Below are 13,919 nucleotides of genomic sequence, written 5' to 3'. Positions count from 1 at the left end.
CCCAAGCAAAACAAGGCACCTCTGGCCCAGTCCCCAGGACCCAGCAAAAGGAGCCTACAGCACCCGGTATTCCCATCCAAGTACTAACTGGGCCCGACCCTAATATCGTCCCTGCCCGGCTCCGTGGGGTCCCGCGAGCTCCCACAGAAGCACGGGGGGGTTCAATATTATAGTCAGTGGCAAAGAGTCGAGAAGGGCGTTTGCATGCGTTCCAGCAGGAGCATTTATTGCTTCTACACTACCGAAGGTTGCAGAGGCAAATACGAACATGATCCCGAAGCTCACAGTTTTACCCGGGGGTGGGGAAAAGGCGGGACTAGGGAACGGGGACCAATGGAGAGCTCTGGGGGAGTGACAAGGGGTAGAGGCTAACAGCCAACCGGGGAATTCAAACTGGGATAGATTAATTTAGCAGAACAAGCATCCTTGGAGAAGCCTTTCTGCTCACCCCTAACATAAAGTGGCTCCTGTGGTACTAGGGACCTGTCTTACTGACAACTCTCTCGGGTATGTTCACCGGCCACCACAATTCCTCTTTTCTGTATTAAGCAAAAAGGCCTCCCCCAGAGATCCCAACACCCAATGTCCCAGACAACCAAACATACAACAAGACAACAAAAATGATCAGAAGTACCCACAACCCAATGTTCCAACAAGTCCTCAAATCTTTTAGAGGATTTTTCTCTCTGGATGCTGCAATGGATACTCTCATGGGCGGAGGTGAGGTTGAAGCAGCACAGTTCTCTTTGGGCTGCGGCACAGTCCAAGCATTCACTGCTGGTGGTACCAGGAGCATCCAGAGGATGGCAGGGTGATAGGTGTTGGGTGCTGGGCATCATCATGAATGTGAGCACAGGCTCTGGCAGTTACTCTGCCAGTTGTTGGGGTTTTAAACAAAGTTAAAAATTTGCAATTTCAGGTGCGGGGGGGGGGGGCTTTCCCTTCCCCCCTTCCCTTACTTAAAGGTCTGGGGAAAGGTGAATGGTGTAACGGATGTGGGAACCTGTGGCTAGGGAATGGATAACAAGTAGTAAATAAAGAGAGGAGTGCAAGTTAACAGAAAACATCTCAATAGGAGTATTGGGAGGTATGGCTGTGGGAAAGGCAAAGCAGAGGGGTGGTGGTAGGGAATATTAACTGACGGGAAAGCAACAGAATGGGGTAGGATCTGGGGAGACACCACAGGTGTCTTGACTCATCCGTTCGAAGTCTTGTTTACAGTTCTGGTGACAGGACGGCGAGTCTGTTTCTGTGGTGGACACCGGTGTTGTTTTGCGTCGTCTCTGTTCATCTTGGTCGGTGCTGTGTCTGCAGCAATGATGTTTGCTGGGCTGGTGCAGGGCTTGTTTTCCTCTGGCAGTCTCCAGGTATCATCTGTGGCCTTTGGCTTCTTCACCCCAGTCCTTTGATCTTCACACTCGGCATCAGAATCTGAGAAGTCAGCTGGTCAGGTCCACTGCGTCCCCCACGACGTTCTCGCAGCTTACTGGGAACAGTAGAGCTCTTGCAGCTTGGCTCCTGCGACCGCCCCTCTTTTTCTGCTTTTCCTGTAGCACGGTGGTGGAGGGTGCGGCCAGGGCCGGGGCCGACGAGAAAGACCCCACACGGGCGGAGTTCTCGCAGCGGGGGGAGCAGAGCGGCAGCAGCCGCGGCTTGGTAACATCAGAGCACTCGCGAAGCAGCGGCGGGGGGGGAAGGGCGCGGCTTAGCAGCGCTGCGGCACTGAAGGAGCGGCCGGGGGCAGCGGGGGGGGCCGCCGCAGAGCATCTCCCCAGGAGCCGGCCCCAGGCTGCTGCCACAGCGGGAGAAGCCAAGTCCACTAGGTTGAAAACGACAACAAACTGTCCCTTCAGCTCCCACGCCACGTGGGCGGCCAGGGCGAGCCGCGGCAAGCGGCCGAGCGGGGCTCGGTCCTGGGCTAGCAGCGTGGCTAGCTTGGGCGTGGCCCCGCCTCGGCGGCGGAAGGCGGCAGGGCACGAGCCGGCGGCGAGTCGGGGGCGGGCCCGGGCTCGGGCTTGGAGGCAGCGGCGACTGGGAAGAAAAGCGGCTGGGCCTGCGCCCCACCCGAGCTGCTGCAGGGGAAGGACGGTCCGGCGTCGGTCAGGAGACCGAGGGGGGCGGACACGGAGGGGGGCTGAGCATGGGCGGAAAGCCCGCCGCTGCCCGCACATGGCCTCCGCCACGGTGAGCGGTGGGGCGGGAGAATCGAAAATAAAGGCAGCAGCTGGGTTTGCAGGACCGGCCGTGCCGCCACCGTCTTGGAGCAAATTTAAAGTGGAAAAAAACCGGGGAAATGGGTACAGGGAAGGGGTTTGGGGTAGAACCCGGGGTGGCCTGGCCAGCACGACCGTGGGCAGGGAACGAGGGAGATCGGGAGGCAGCCGGGGAGACGGGAGCAGCCCCGGGCTGCCGGGCAGAATCTATGTCCCAGTTTCCCTTGAAGCGGGGATAGGGAAGGAGGCAGGTCTGGGGTTTTTTTATAAATTGTTCTCAACATTTTTAACAGCTTTCTAACTAGTTGGTAGAAAAATAAATTTTTCCCAACAGAAACAGCCAAGGGACGAGACGTTTTAAATTCCCTTTAAAGTTGTTAAGCAACGAAGTTAGAAAATGCATTAAGTCTTCCCTTGAATAACACAAATTCCCACAAATAAGGGCTTTTAGAACTTGGGGAAAGACTTCCCGTAGGAGACTGATTATCTCACCGCCCATCTCCCGCTCCTCCCAGCCCCGAGACAAAAGAGAAAAATGAAAAGGATAAAAGGTGACCCGTATCTTGCCAAAGGGTCAAATAATACTCTCACGGTGGTCCAGTCGACTGCAGACCGGTCTCTTCTAAGGAAATTATCGGTCTCCGTCTGTGAAACCCCCTGATATAAGTCAAAGACTTCCTCGAGGGAAGTGGCTGTTCTAAATGTGGCTTGAACCCAGAGACTTCTGGAGACGCTGTCGAGGAGGTCCGAGGAAATCCACGTTGAGACGCCATTTACTACTGAGTCACCTACAAGTCTGTGGCTCACATGCAGGAGCGCTCAGATGCTGGAATGACTTCAGTAATATTAAGCCAAAGGCAAGGAGTTGAGAAGGGTCATTGCTTAGAGTTCCACAGAAAGCACTTTATTACTACAACTTATGATGGATTCCAAAAGCAAATGACCCCGAACAGGTGACAGCTTGATCTTAAATAAAAAGGTGTGGCTAACACTGGGAGCCAAGCAGGGAATCAGAACTGGGGTACATTACCATGAGTAAAAAAGGAAGCCTGGGAGAGGCTTCTTTCCCTCACCATAAGCACTAAGTCTTTGGCACCAGAGACTGTCCCCCCAAGAACTTTCTCTGTCTCGTGTACCACAGCTCAATTGGCCATGACACGACCCTGCTTAGCTTCCGAGATCAGACGAGATCGGGCGTTCTCAGGGTGGTATGGCCGTAGGCACCCCTAAGCCCCACAGCAGCGCTCTCCAGCACACACCAGCGCCTTCCTGCCCTGCCCCAATGCCCCCCGCACCAGGCACACGGCCGCCAGCGCCACTGTCGGCAACAACCCAACCTGCAGCCAGACCCAGAGCCATACAAGCCACTCAAGCTTTTCCCGCCACGCCAACTATGCGAGGACTAACAGTCATGGCCACCAGCTCTGCCCTGCCCTCGGCAACAACGGAACCTGCAGCCAGGAACAAGACACCTTGTTCCAAAGACCTAGAACCACACAAGCCACCGCAGCCATGCAATCCCTCTGAGCCACGCGAGCCACGGCCACTGTTGGCCTCGCCCTTGTGCCCCTTGGAACGGCTGCCCAAGCAAAACAAGGCACCTCTGGCCCAGAGCCCAGGACCCAGCAAAAGAAGCCTACAGCACCCGGTATTCCCAGGCGGTCTCCCATCCAAGTACTAACCGGGCCCGACCCTGCTTAGCTTCCGAGATCAGACGAGATCGGGCGTTCTCAGGGTGGTATGGCCGTAGGCACCCTTCAGCCCCACAGCAGCGCTCTCCAGCACACACCAGCGCCTTCCTGCCCTGCCCCAATGCCCCCCGCACCCGGCACACGGCCGCCAGCGCCACTGTCGGCAACAACCCAACCGGCAGCCAGACCCAGAGCCATACAAGCCACACAAGATTTTCCAGCCACGCCAACTATGCGAGGACTAACAGTCATGGCCACCAGCTCTTCCCTGCCCTCGGAAACAACGGAACCTGCAGCTGGACCCAGAGCCACACAAGCCACATAAGCCACGCCGGCCACGCAAGCTTCATGAGCATCAACAGTCATGGCCACCAGCTCTGCCCTTCGCAACAATGGAACCTGCAGCCAGATCCAGAGCCACACAAGGCGCATCACCAGTCATGGCCACCATCTCCGCCCTCGGCAACAACGGAACCTGCAGCCAGGAACAAGGCACCTTGTTCCAAAGACCCAGAACCAGACAAGCCACCACAGCCATGCAATCCCTCTGAGCCACGCGAGCCACGGCCACTGTTGGCCTCGCCCTTGTGCCCCTTGGAATGGCTGCCCAAGCAAAACAAGGCACCTCTGGCCCAGAGCCCAGGACCCAGCAAAAGAAGCCTACAGCACCCGGTATTCCCAGGCGGTCTCCCATCCAAGTACTAACCGGGCCCGACCCTGCTTAGCTTCCGAGATCAGACGAGATCGGGCGTTCTCAGGGTGGTATGGCCGTAGGCACCCTTCAGCCCCACAGCAGCGCTCTCCAGCACACACCAGCGCCTTCCTGCCCTGCCCCAATGCCCCCCGCACCCGGCACACGGCCGCCAGCGCCACTGTCGGCAACAACCCAACCTGCAGCCAGACCCAGAGCCATACAAGCCACTCAAGCTTTTCCCGCCACGCCAACTATGTGAGGACTAACAGTCATGGCCACCAGCTCTGCCCTGCCCTCGGAAACAAGGGAACCTGCAGCCAGATCCAGAGCCACGCAAGCCATGCAAGCCCCATGAGCCACCCTCCCCCTTGTGCTCCTTGGCACCGCTGCCCAAGCAAAACAAGGCACCTCTGGCCCAGAGCCCAGGACCCAGCAAAAGAAGCCTACAGCACCCAGTATTCCCAGGCGGTCTCCCATCCAAGTACTAACCGGGCCCGACCCTGCTTAGCTTCCGAGATCAGACGAGATCGGGCGTTCTCAGGGTGGTATGGCCGTAGGCACCCCTCAGCCCCACAGCAGCGCTCTCCAGCACACACCAGCGCCTTCCTGCCCTGCCCCAATGCCCCCCGCACCCGGCACACGGCCGCCAGCGCCACTGTCGGCAACAACCCAACCTGCAGCCAGACCCAGAGCCATACAAGCCACACAAGCTTTTCCAGCCACGCCAACTATGCGAGGACTAACAGTCATGGCCACCAGCTCTGCCCTGCCCTCGGAAACAATGGAACCTGCAGCCGGACCCAGAGCCACACAAGCCACATAAGCCACGCCGGCCACGCAAGCTTCATGAGCATCAACAGTCATGGCCACCAGCTCTGCCCTTCGCAACAATGGAACCTGCAGCCAGATCCAGAGCCACACAAGCCACACAAGGCACATCACCAGTCATGGCCACCATCTCCGCCCTCGGCAACAACGGAACCTGAAGCCAGGAACAAGGCACCTTGTTCCAAAGACCCAGAACCAGACAAGCCACACAAGCCACCGCAGCCGTGCAATCCCTCTGAGCCACGCGAGCCACGGCCACTGTTGGCCTCGCCCTTGTGCCCCTTGGAATGGCTGCCCAAGCAAAACAAGGCACCTCTGGCCCAGAGCCCAGGGCCCAGCAAAAGAAGCCTACAGCACCCGGTATTCCCAGGCGGTCTCCCATCCAAGTACTAACCGGGCCCGACCCTGCTTAGCTTCCGAGATCAGACGAGATCGGGCGTTCTCAGGGTGGTATGGCCGTAGGCACCCCTCAGCCCCACAGCAGCGCTCTCCAGCACACACCAGCGCCTTCCTGCCCTGCCCCAATGCCCCCCGCACCCGGCACACGGCCGCCAGCGCCACTGTCGGCAACAACCCAACCTGCAGCCAGACCCAGAGCCATACAAGCCACACAAGCTTTTCCAGCCACGCCAACTATGCGAGGACTAACAGTCATGGCCACCAGCTCTGCCCTGCCCTCGGAAACAATGGAACCTGCAGCCGGACCCAGAGCCACACAAGCCACATAAGCCACGCCGGCCACGCAAGCTTCATGAGCATCAACAGTCATGGCCACCAGCTCTGCCCTTCGCAACAATGGAACCTGCAGCCAGATCCAGAGCCACACAAGCCACACAAGGCACATCACCAGTCATGGCCACCATCTCCGCCCTCGGCAACAACGGAACCTGAAGCCAGGAACAAGGCACCTTGTTCCAAAGACCCAGAACCAGACAAGCCACACAAGCCACCGCAGCCGTGCAATCCCTCTGAGCCACGCGAGCCACGGCCACTGTTGGCCTCGCCCTTGTGCCCCTTGGAATGGCTGCCCAAGCAAAACAAGGCACCTCTGGCCCAGAGCCCAGGGCCCAGCAAAAGAAGCCTACAGCACCCGGTATTCCCAGGCGGTCTCCCATCCAAGTACTAACCGGGCCCGACCCTGCTTAGCTTCCGAGATCAGACGAGATCGGGCGTTCTCAGGGTGGTATGGCCGTAGGCACCCCTCAGCCCCACAGCAGCGCTCTCCAGCACACACCAGCGCCTTCCTGCCCTGCCCCAATGCCCCCCGCACCCGGCACACGGCCGCCAGCGCCACTGTCGGCAACAACCCAACCTGCAGCCAGACCCAGAGCCATACAAGCCACTCAAGCTTTTCCCGCCACGCCAACTATGTGAGGACTAACAGTCATGGCCACCAGCTCTTCCCTGCCCTCGGAAACAAGGGAACCTGCAGCCAGATCCAGAGCCACGCAAGCCATGCAAGCCCCATGAGCCACCCTCCCCCTTGTGCTCCTTGGCACCGCTGCCCAAGCAAAACAAGGCACCTCTGGCCCAGAGCCCAGGACCCAGCAAAAGAAGCCTACAGCACCCGGTATTCCCAGGCGGTCTCCCATCCAAGTACTAACCGGGCCCGACCCTGCTTAGCTTCCGAGATCAGACGAGATCGGGCGTTCTCAGGGTGGTATGGCCGTAGGCACCCCTCAGCCCCACAGCAGCGCTCTCCAGCACACACCAGCGCCTTCCTGCCCTGCCCCAATGCCCCCCGCACCCGGCACACGGCCGCCAGCGCCACTGTCGGCAACAACCCAACCTGCAGCCAGACCCAGAGCCATACAAGCCACTCAAGCTTTTCCCGCCACGCCAACTATGTGAGGACTAACAGTCATGGCCACCAGCTCTTCCCTGCCCTCGGAAACAAGGGAACCTGCAGCCAGATCCAGAGCCACGCAAGCCATGCAAGCCCCATGAGCCACCCTCCCCCTTGTGCTCCTTGGCACCGCTGCCCAAGCAAAACAAGGCACCTCTGGCCCAGAGCCCAGGACCCAGCAAAAGAAGCCTACAGCACCCGGTATTCCCAGGCGGTCTCCCATCCAAGTACTAACCGGGCCCGACCCTGCTTAGCTTCCGAGATCAGACGAGATCGGGCGTTCTCAGGGTGGTATGGCCGTAGGCACCCCTCAGCCCCACAGCAGCGCTCTCCAGCACACACCAGCGCCTTCCTGCCCTGCCCCAATGCCCCCCGCACCCGGCACACGGCCGCCAGCGCCACTGTCGGCAACAACCCAACCTGCAGCCAGACCCAGAGCCATACAAGCCACTCAAGCTTTTCCCGCCACGCCAACTATGTGAGGACTAACAGTCATGGCCACCAGCTCTTCCCTGCCCTCGGAAACAAGGGAACCTGCAGCCAGATCCAGAGCCACGCAAGCCATGCAAGACCCATGAGCCACCCTCGCCCTTGTGCCCCTTGGAATGGCTGCCCAAGCAAAACAAGGCACCTCTGGCCCAGAGCCCAGGACCCAGCAAAAGAAGCCTAAAGCACCCGGTATTCCCAGGCGGTCTCCCATCCAAGTACTAACCGGGCCCGACCCTGCTTAGCTTCCGAGATCAGACGAGATCGGGCGTTCTCAGGGTGGTATGGCCATAGGCACCCCTCAGCCCCACAGCAGCGCTCTCCAGCACACACCAGCGCCTTCCTGCCCTGCCCCAATGCCCCCCGCACCCGGCACACGGCCGCCAGCGCCACTGTCGGCAACAACCCAACCTGCAGCCAGACCCAGAGCCATACAAGCCACTCAAGCTTTTCCAGCCACGCCAACTATGCGAGGACTAACAGTCATGGCCACCAGCTCTGCCCTGCCCTCGGCAACAACAGAACCTGCAGCCGGACCCAGAGCCACACAAGCCACATAAGCCACGCCGGCCACGCAAGCTTCATGAGCATCAACAGTCATGGCCACCAGCTCTGCCCTCCGCAACAATGGAACCTGCAGCCAGATCCAGAGCCACACAAGCCACACAAGGCACATCACCAGTCATGGCCACCATCTCCGCCCTCGGCAATAATGGAACCTGCAGCCAGGAACAAGGCACCTTGTTCCAAAGACCCAGAACCAGACAAGCCACTGCAGCCATGCAATCCCTCTGAGCCACGCAAGCCACGGCCACTGTTGGCCTCACCCTTGTGCCGCTTGGAATGGCTGCCCAAGCAAAACAAGGCACCTCTGGCCCAGAGCCCAGGACCCAGCAAAAGAAGCCTACAGCACCCGGTATTCCCAGGCGGTCTCCCATCCAAGTACTAACCGGGCCCGACCCTGCTTAGCTTCCGAGATCAGACGAGATCGGGCGTTCTCAGGGTGGTATGGCCGTAGGCACCCCTCAGCCCCACAGCAGCGCTCTCCAGCACACACCAGCGCCTTCCTGCCCTGCCCCAATGCCCCTCGCACCAGGCACACGGCCGCCAGCGCCACTGTCGGCAGCAACCCAACCGGAAGCCAGACCCAGAGCCATACAAGCCACTCAAGCTTTTCCAGCCACGCCAACTATGTGAGGACTAACAGTCATGGCCACCAGCTCTGCCCTGCCCTCGACAACAACAGAACCTGCAGCCGGACCCAGAGCCACACAAGCCATGCAAGCCCCATGAGCCACCCTCGCCCTTGTGCTCCTTGGCACCGCTGCCCAAGCAAAACAAGGCACCTCTGGCCCAGAGCCCAGGACCCAGCAAAAGAAGCCTACAGCACCCGGTATTCCCAGGCGGTCTCCCATCCAAGTACTAACCGGGCCCGACCCTGCTTAGCTTCCGAGATCAGACGAGATCGGGCGTTCTCAGGGTGGTATGGCCGTAGGCACCCCTCAGCCCCACAGCAGCGCTCTCCAGCACACACCAGCGCCTTCCTGCCCTGCCCCAATGCCCCCGCACCCGGCACACGGCCGCCAGCGCCACTGTCGGCAACAACCCAACCTGCAGCCAGACCCAGAGCCATACAAGCCACACAAGCTTTTCCAGCCACGCCAACTATGCGAGGACTAACAGTCATGGCCACCAGCTCTTCCCTGCCCTCGGAAACAACGGAACCTGCAGCTGGACCCAGAGCCACACAAGCCACATAAGCCACGCCGGCCACGCAAGCTTCATGAGCATCAACAGTCATGGCCACCAGCTCTGCCCTTCGCAACAATGGAACCTGCAGCCAGATCCAGAGCCACACAAGGCGCATCACCAGTCATGGCCACCATCTCCGCCCTCGGCAACAACGGAACCTGCAGCCAGGAACAAGGCACCTTGTTCCAAAGACCCAGAACCAGACAAGCCACCGCAGCCATGCAATCCCTCTGAGCCACGCGAGCCACGGCCACTGTTGGCCTCGCCCTTGTGCCCCTTGGAATGGCTGCCCAAGCAAAACAAGGCACCTCTGGCCCAGAGCCCAGGACCCAGCAAAAGAAGCCTACAGCACCCGGTATTCCCAGGCGGTCTCCCATCCAAGTACTAACCGGGCCTGACCCTGCTTAGCTTCCGAGATCAGACGAGATCGGGCGTTCTCAGGGTGGTATGGCCGTAGGCACCCCTCAGCCCCACAGCAGCGCTCTCCAGCACACACCAGCGCCTTCCTGCCCTGCCCCAATGCCCCCCGCACCCGGCACACGGCCGCCAGCGCCACTGTCGGCAACAACCCAACCTGCAGCCAGACCCAGAGCCATACAAGCCACTCAAGCTTTTCCCGCCACGCCAACTATGTGAGGACTAACAGTCATGGCCACCAGCTCTGCCCTGCCCTCGGAAACAAGGGAACCTGCAGCCAGATCCAGAGCCACGCAAGCCATGCAAGCCCCATGAGCCACCCTCCCCCTTGTGCTCCTTGGCACCGCTGCCCAAGCAAAACAAGGCACCTCTGGCCCAGAGCCCAGGACCCAGCAAAAGAAGCCTACAGCACCCAGTATTCCCAGGCGGTCTCCCATCCAAGTACTAACCGGGCCCGACCCTGCTTAGCTTCCGAGATCAGACGAGATCGGGCGTTCTCAGGGTGGTATGGCCGTAGGCACCCCTCAGCCCCACAGCAGCGCTCTCCAGCACACACCAGCGCCTTCCTGCCCTGCCCCAATGCCCCCCGCACCCGGCACACGGCCGCCAGCGCCACTGTCGGCAACAACCCAACCTGCAGCCAGACCCAGAGCCATACAAGCCACACAAGCTTTTCCAGCCACGCCAACTATGCGAGGACTAACAGTCATGGCCACCAGCTCTGCCCTGCCCTCGGAAACAATGGAACCTGCAGCCGGACCCAGAGCCACACAAGCCACATAAGCCACGCCGGCCACGCAAGCTTCATGAGCATCAACAGTCATGGCCACCAGCTCTGCCCTTCGCAACAATGGAACCTGCAGCCAGATCCAGAGCCACACAAGCCACACAAGGCACATCACCAGTCATGGCCACCATCTCCGCCCTCGGCAACAACGGAACCTGAAGCCAGGAACAAGGCACCTTGTTCCAAAGACCCAGAACCAGACAAGCCACACAAGCCACCGCAGCCGTGCAATCCCTCTGAGCCACGCGAGCCACGGCCACTGTTGGCCTCGCCCTTGTGCCCCTTGGAATGGCTGCCCAAGCAAAACAAGGCACCTCTGGCCCAGAGCCCAGGGCCCAGCAAAAGAAGCCTACAGCACCCGGTATTCCCAGGCGGTCTCCCATCCAAGTACTAACCGGGCCCGACCCTGCTTAGCTTCCGAGATCAGACGAGATCGGGCGTTCTCAGGGTGGTATGGCCGTAGGCACCCCTCAGCCCCACAGCAGCGCTCTCCAGCACACACCAGCGCCTTCCTGCCCTGCCCCAATGCCCCCCGCACCCGGCACACGGCCGCCAGCGCCACTGTCGGCAACAACCCAACCTGCAGCCAGACCCAGAGCCATACAAGCCACTCAAGCTTTTCCCGCCACGCCAACTATGTGAGGACTAACAGTCATGGCCACCAGCTCTTCCCTGCCCTCGGAAACAAGGGAACCTGCAGCCAGATCCAGAGCCACGCAAGCCATGCAAGCCCCATGAGCCACCCTCCCCCTTGTGCTCCTTGGCACCGCTGCCCAAGCAAAACAAGGCACCTCTGGCCCAGAGCCCAGGACCCAGCAAAAGAAGCCTACAGCACCCGGTATTCCCAGGCGGTCTCCCATCCAAGTACTAACCGGGCCCGACCCTGCTTAGCTTCCGAGATCAGACGAGATCGGGCGTTCTCAGGGTGGTATGGCCGTAGGCACCCCTCAGCCCCACAGCAGCGCTCTCCAGCACACACCAGCGCCTTCCTGCCCTGCCCCAATGCCCCCCGCACCCGGCACACGGCCGCCAGCGCCACTGTCGGCAACAACCCAACCTGCAGCCAGACCCAGAGCCATACAAGCCACTCAAGCTTTTCCCGCCACGCCAACTATGTGAGGACTAACAGTCATGGCCACCAGCTCTTCCCTGCCCTCGGAAACAAGGGAACCTGCAGCCAGATCCAGAGCCACGCAAGCCATGCAAGACCCATGAGCCACCCTCGCCCTTGTGCCCCTTGGAATGGCTGCCCAAGCAAAACAAGGCACCTCTGGCCCAGAGCCCAGGACCCAGCAAAAGAAGCCTACAGCACCCGGTATTCCCAGGTGGTCTCCCATCCAAGTACTAACCGGGCCCGACCCTGCTTAGCTTCCGAGATCAGACGAGATCGGGCGTTCTCAGGGTGGTATGGCCATAGGCACCCCTCAGCCCCACAGCAGCGCTCTCCAGCACACACCAGCGCCTTCCTGCCCTGCCCCAATGCCCCCCGCACCCGGCACACGGCCGCCAGCGCCACTGTCGGCAACAACCCAACCTGCAGCCAGACCCAGAGCCATACAAGCCACTCAAGCTTTTCCAGCCACGCCAACTATGCGAGGACTAACAGTCATGGCCACCAGCTCTGCCCTGCCCTCGGCAACAACAGAACCTGCAGCCGGACCCAGAGCCACACAAGCCACATAAGCCACGCCGGCCACGCAAGCTTCATGAGCATCAACAGTCATGGCCACCAGCTCTGCCCTCCGCAACAATGGAACCTGCAGCCAGATCCAGAGCCACACAAGCCACACAAGGCACATCACCAGTCATGGCCACCATCTCCGCCCTCGGCAATAATGGAACCTGCAGCCAGGAACAAGGCACCTTGTTCCAAAGACCCAGAACCAGACAAGCCACTGCAGCCATGCAATCCCTCTGAGCCACGCAAGCCACGGCCACTGTTGGCCTCACCCTTGTGCCGCTTGGAATGGCTGCCCAAGCAAAACAAGGCACCTCTGGCCCAGAGCCCAGGACCCAGCAAAAGAAGCCTACAGCACCCGGTATTCCCAGGCGGTCTCCCATCCAAGTACTAACCGGGCCCGACCCTGCTTAGCTTCCGAGATCAGACGAGATCGGGCGTTCTCAGGGTGGTATGGCCGTAGGCACCCCTCAGCCCCACAGCAGCGCTCTCCAGCACACACCAGCGCCTTCCTGCCCTGCCCCAATGCCCCTCGCACCAGGCACACGGCCGCCAGCGCCACTGTCGGCAGCAACCCAACCGGAAGCCAGACCCAGAGCCATACAAGCCACTCAAGCTTTTCCAGCCACGCCAACTATGTGAGGACTAACAGTCATGGCCACCAGCTCTGCCCTGCCCTCGACAACAACAGAACCTGCAGCCGGACCCAGAGCCACACAAGCCATGCAAGCCCCATGAGCCACCCTCGCCCTTGTGCTCCTTGGCACCGCTGCCCAAGCAAAACAAGGCACCTCTGGCCCAGAGCCCAGGACCCAGCAAAAGAAGCCTACAGCACCCGGTATTCCCAGGCGGTCTCCCATCCAAGTACTAACCGGGCCCGACCCTGCTTAGCTTCCGAGATCAGACGAGATCGGGCGTTCTCAGGGTGGTATGGCCGTAGGCACCCCTCAGCCCCACAGCAGCGCTCTCCAGCACACACCAGCGCCTTCCTGCCCTGCCCCAATGCCCCCGCACCCGGCACACGGCCGCCAGCGCCACTGTCGGCAACAACCCAACCTGCAGCCAGACCCAGAGCCATACAAGCCACACAAGCTTTTCCAGCCACGCCAACTATGCGAGGACTAACAGTCACGGCCACCAGCTCTGCCCTGCCTTCGGAAACAACGGAACCTGCAGCCGGACCCAGAGCCACACAAGCAAAATAAGCCACGCCGGCCACGCAAGCTTCATGAGCATCAACAGTCATGGCCACCAGCTCTGCCCTTCGCAACAATGGAACCTGCAGCCAGATCCAGAGCCACACAAGCCACACAAGGCACATCACCAGTCATGGCCACCATCTCCGCCCTCGGCAACAACGGAACCTGCAGCCAGGAACAAGGCACCTTGTTCCAAAGACCCAGAACCAGACAAGCCACCGCAGCCATGCAATCCCTCTGAGCCACGCGAGCCACGGCCACTGTTGGCCTCGCCCTTGTGCCCCTTGGAATGGCTGCCCAAGCAAAACAAGGCACCTCTGGCCCAGAG

General features: G+C 60.4%; 17 non-coding genes across 17 annotated transcripts; all 17 read right to left on the bottom strand.

The window, feature by feature from the left end:
* Positions 1-3,846: 3,846 nt before the first annotated feature.
* On the bottom strand, positions 3,847-3,965 carry LOC138115255 (5S ribosomal RNA). Its single transcript, XR_011153169.1, has one exon. It is a non-coding gene; the product is annotated as a 5S ribosomal RNA (ribosomal RNA).
* A 596-nt stretch (positions 3,966-4,561) lies between these two features.
* On the bottom strand, positions 4,562-4,680 carry LOC138115254 (5S ribosomal RNA). Its single transcript, XR_011153168.1, has one exon. It is a non-coding gene; the product is annotated as a 5S ribosomal RNA (ribosomal RNA).
* A 358-nt stretch (positions 4,681-5,038) lies between these two features.
* On the bottom strand, positions 5,039-5,157 carry LOC138115432 (5S ribosomal RNA). Its single transcript, XR_011153345.1, has one exon. It is a non-coding gene; the product is annotated as a 5S ribosomal RNA (ribosomal RNA).
* A 614-nt stretch (positions 5,158-5,771) lies between these two features.
* Positions 5,772-5,890, bottom strand: LOC138115253 (5S ribosomal RNA). The gene has a single exon (XR_011153167.1). It is a non-coding gene; the product is annotated as a 5S ribosomal RNA (ribosomal RNA).
* A 614-nt stretch (positions 5,891-6,504) lies between these two features.
* Positions 6,505-6,623, bottom strand: LOC138115252 (5S ribosomal RNA). Its single transcript, XR_011153166.1, has one exon. It is a non-coding gene; the product is annotated as a 5S ribosomal RNA (ribosomal RNA).
* A 358-nt stretch (positions 6,624-6,981) lies between these two features.
* LOC138115251 (5S ribosomal RNA) lies at positions 6,982-7,100 on the bottom strand. The gene has a single exon (XR_011153165.1). It is a non-coding gene; the product is annotated as a 5S ribosomal RNA (ribosomal RNA).
* Positions 7,101-7,458: 358 nt separating this feature from the next.
* On the bottom strand, positions 7,459-7,577 carry LOC138115250 (5S ribosomal RNA). Its single transcript, XR_011153164.1, has one exon. It is a non-coding gene; the product is annotated as a 5S ribosomal RNA (ribosomal RNA).
* Positions 7,578-7,935: 358 nt separating this feature from the next.
* Positions 7,936-8,054, bottom strand: LOC138115507 (5S ribosomal RNA). Its single transcript, XR_011153419.1, has one exon. It is a non-coding gene; the product is annotated as a 5S ribosomal RNA (ribosomal RNA).
* A 605-nt stretch (positions 8,055-8,659) lies between these two features.
* Positions 8,660-8,778, bottom strand: LOC138115248 (5S ribosomal RNA). Its single transcript, XR_011153162.1, has one exon. It is a non-coding gene; the product is annotated as a 5S ribosomal RNA (ribosomal RNA).
* A 358-nt stretch (positions 8,779-9,136) lies between these two features.
* LOC138115247 (5S ribosomal RNA) lies at positions 9,137-9,255 on the bottom strand. Its single transcript, XR_011153161.1, has one exon. It is a non-coding gene; the product is annotated as a 5S ribosomal RNA (ribosomal RNA).
* A 595-nt stretch (positions 9,256-9,850) lies between these two features.
* Positions 9,851-9,969, bottom strand: LOC138115494 (5S ribosomal RNA). The gene has a single exon (XR_011153406.1). It is a non-coding gene; the product is annotated as a 5S ribosomal RNA (ribosomal RNA).
* Positions 9,970-10,327: 358 nt separating this feature from the next.
* Positions 10,328-10,446, bottom strand: LOC138115431 (5S ribosomal RNA). Its single transcript, XR_011153344.1, has one exon. It is a non-coding gene; the product is annotated as a 5S ribosomal RNA (ribosomal RNA).
* Positions 10,447-11,060: 614 nt separating this feature from the next.
* LOC138115246 (5S ribosomal RNA) lies at positions 11,061-11,179 on the bottom strand. Its single transcript, XR_011153160.1, has one exon. It is a non-coding gene; the product is annotated as a 5S ribosomal RNA (ribosomal RNA).
* A 358-nt stretch (positions 11,180-11,537) lies between these two features.
* LOC138115245 (5S ribosomal RNA) lies at positions 11,538-11,656 on the bottom strand. Its single transcript, XR_011153159.1, has one exon. It is a non-coding gene; the product is annotated as a 5S ribosomal RNA (ribosomal RNA).
* Positions 11,657-12,014: 358 nt separating this feature from the next.
* LOC138115272 (5S ribosomal RNA) lies at positions 12,015-12,133 on the bottom strand. Its single transcript, XR_011153186.1, has one exon. It is a non-coding gene; the product is annotated as a 5S ribosomal RNA (ribosomal RNA).
* A 605-nt stretch (positions 12,134-12,738) lies between these two features.
* LOC138115244 (5S ribosomal RNA) lies at positions 12,739-12,857 on the bottom strand. The gene has a single exon (XR_011153158.1). It is a non-coding gene; the product is annotated as a 5S ribosomal RNA (ribosomal RNA).
* A 358-nt stretch (positions 12,858-13,215) lies between these two features.
* LOC138115243 (5S ribosomal RNA) lies at positions 13,216-13,334 on the bottom strand. Its single transcript, XR_011153157.1, has one exon. It is a non-coding gene; the product is annotated as a 5S ribosomal RNA (ribosomal RNA).
* Positions 13,335-13,919: the final 585 nt, after the last annotated feature.

This window comes from Aphelocoma coerulescens, chromosome 9 (genome assembly GCF_041296385.1).
Source record: "Aphelocoma coerulescens isolate FSJ_1873_10779 chromosome 9, UR_Acoe_1.0, whole genome shotgun sequence".
Lineage (NCBI taxonomy): Eukaryota > Metazoa > Chordata > Aves > Passeriformes > Corvidae > Aphelocoma > Aphelocoma coerulescens.
This window is presented reverse-complemented; position numbering and strand designations above follow the sequence as displayed.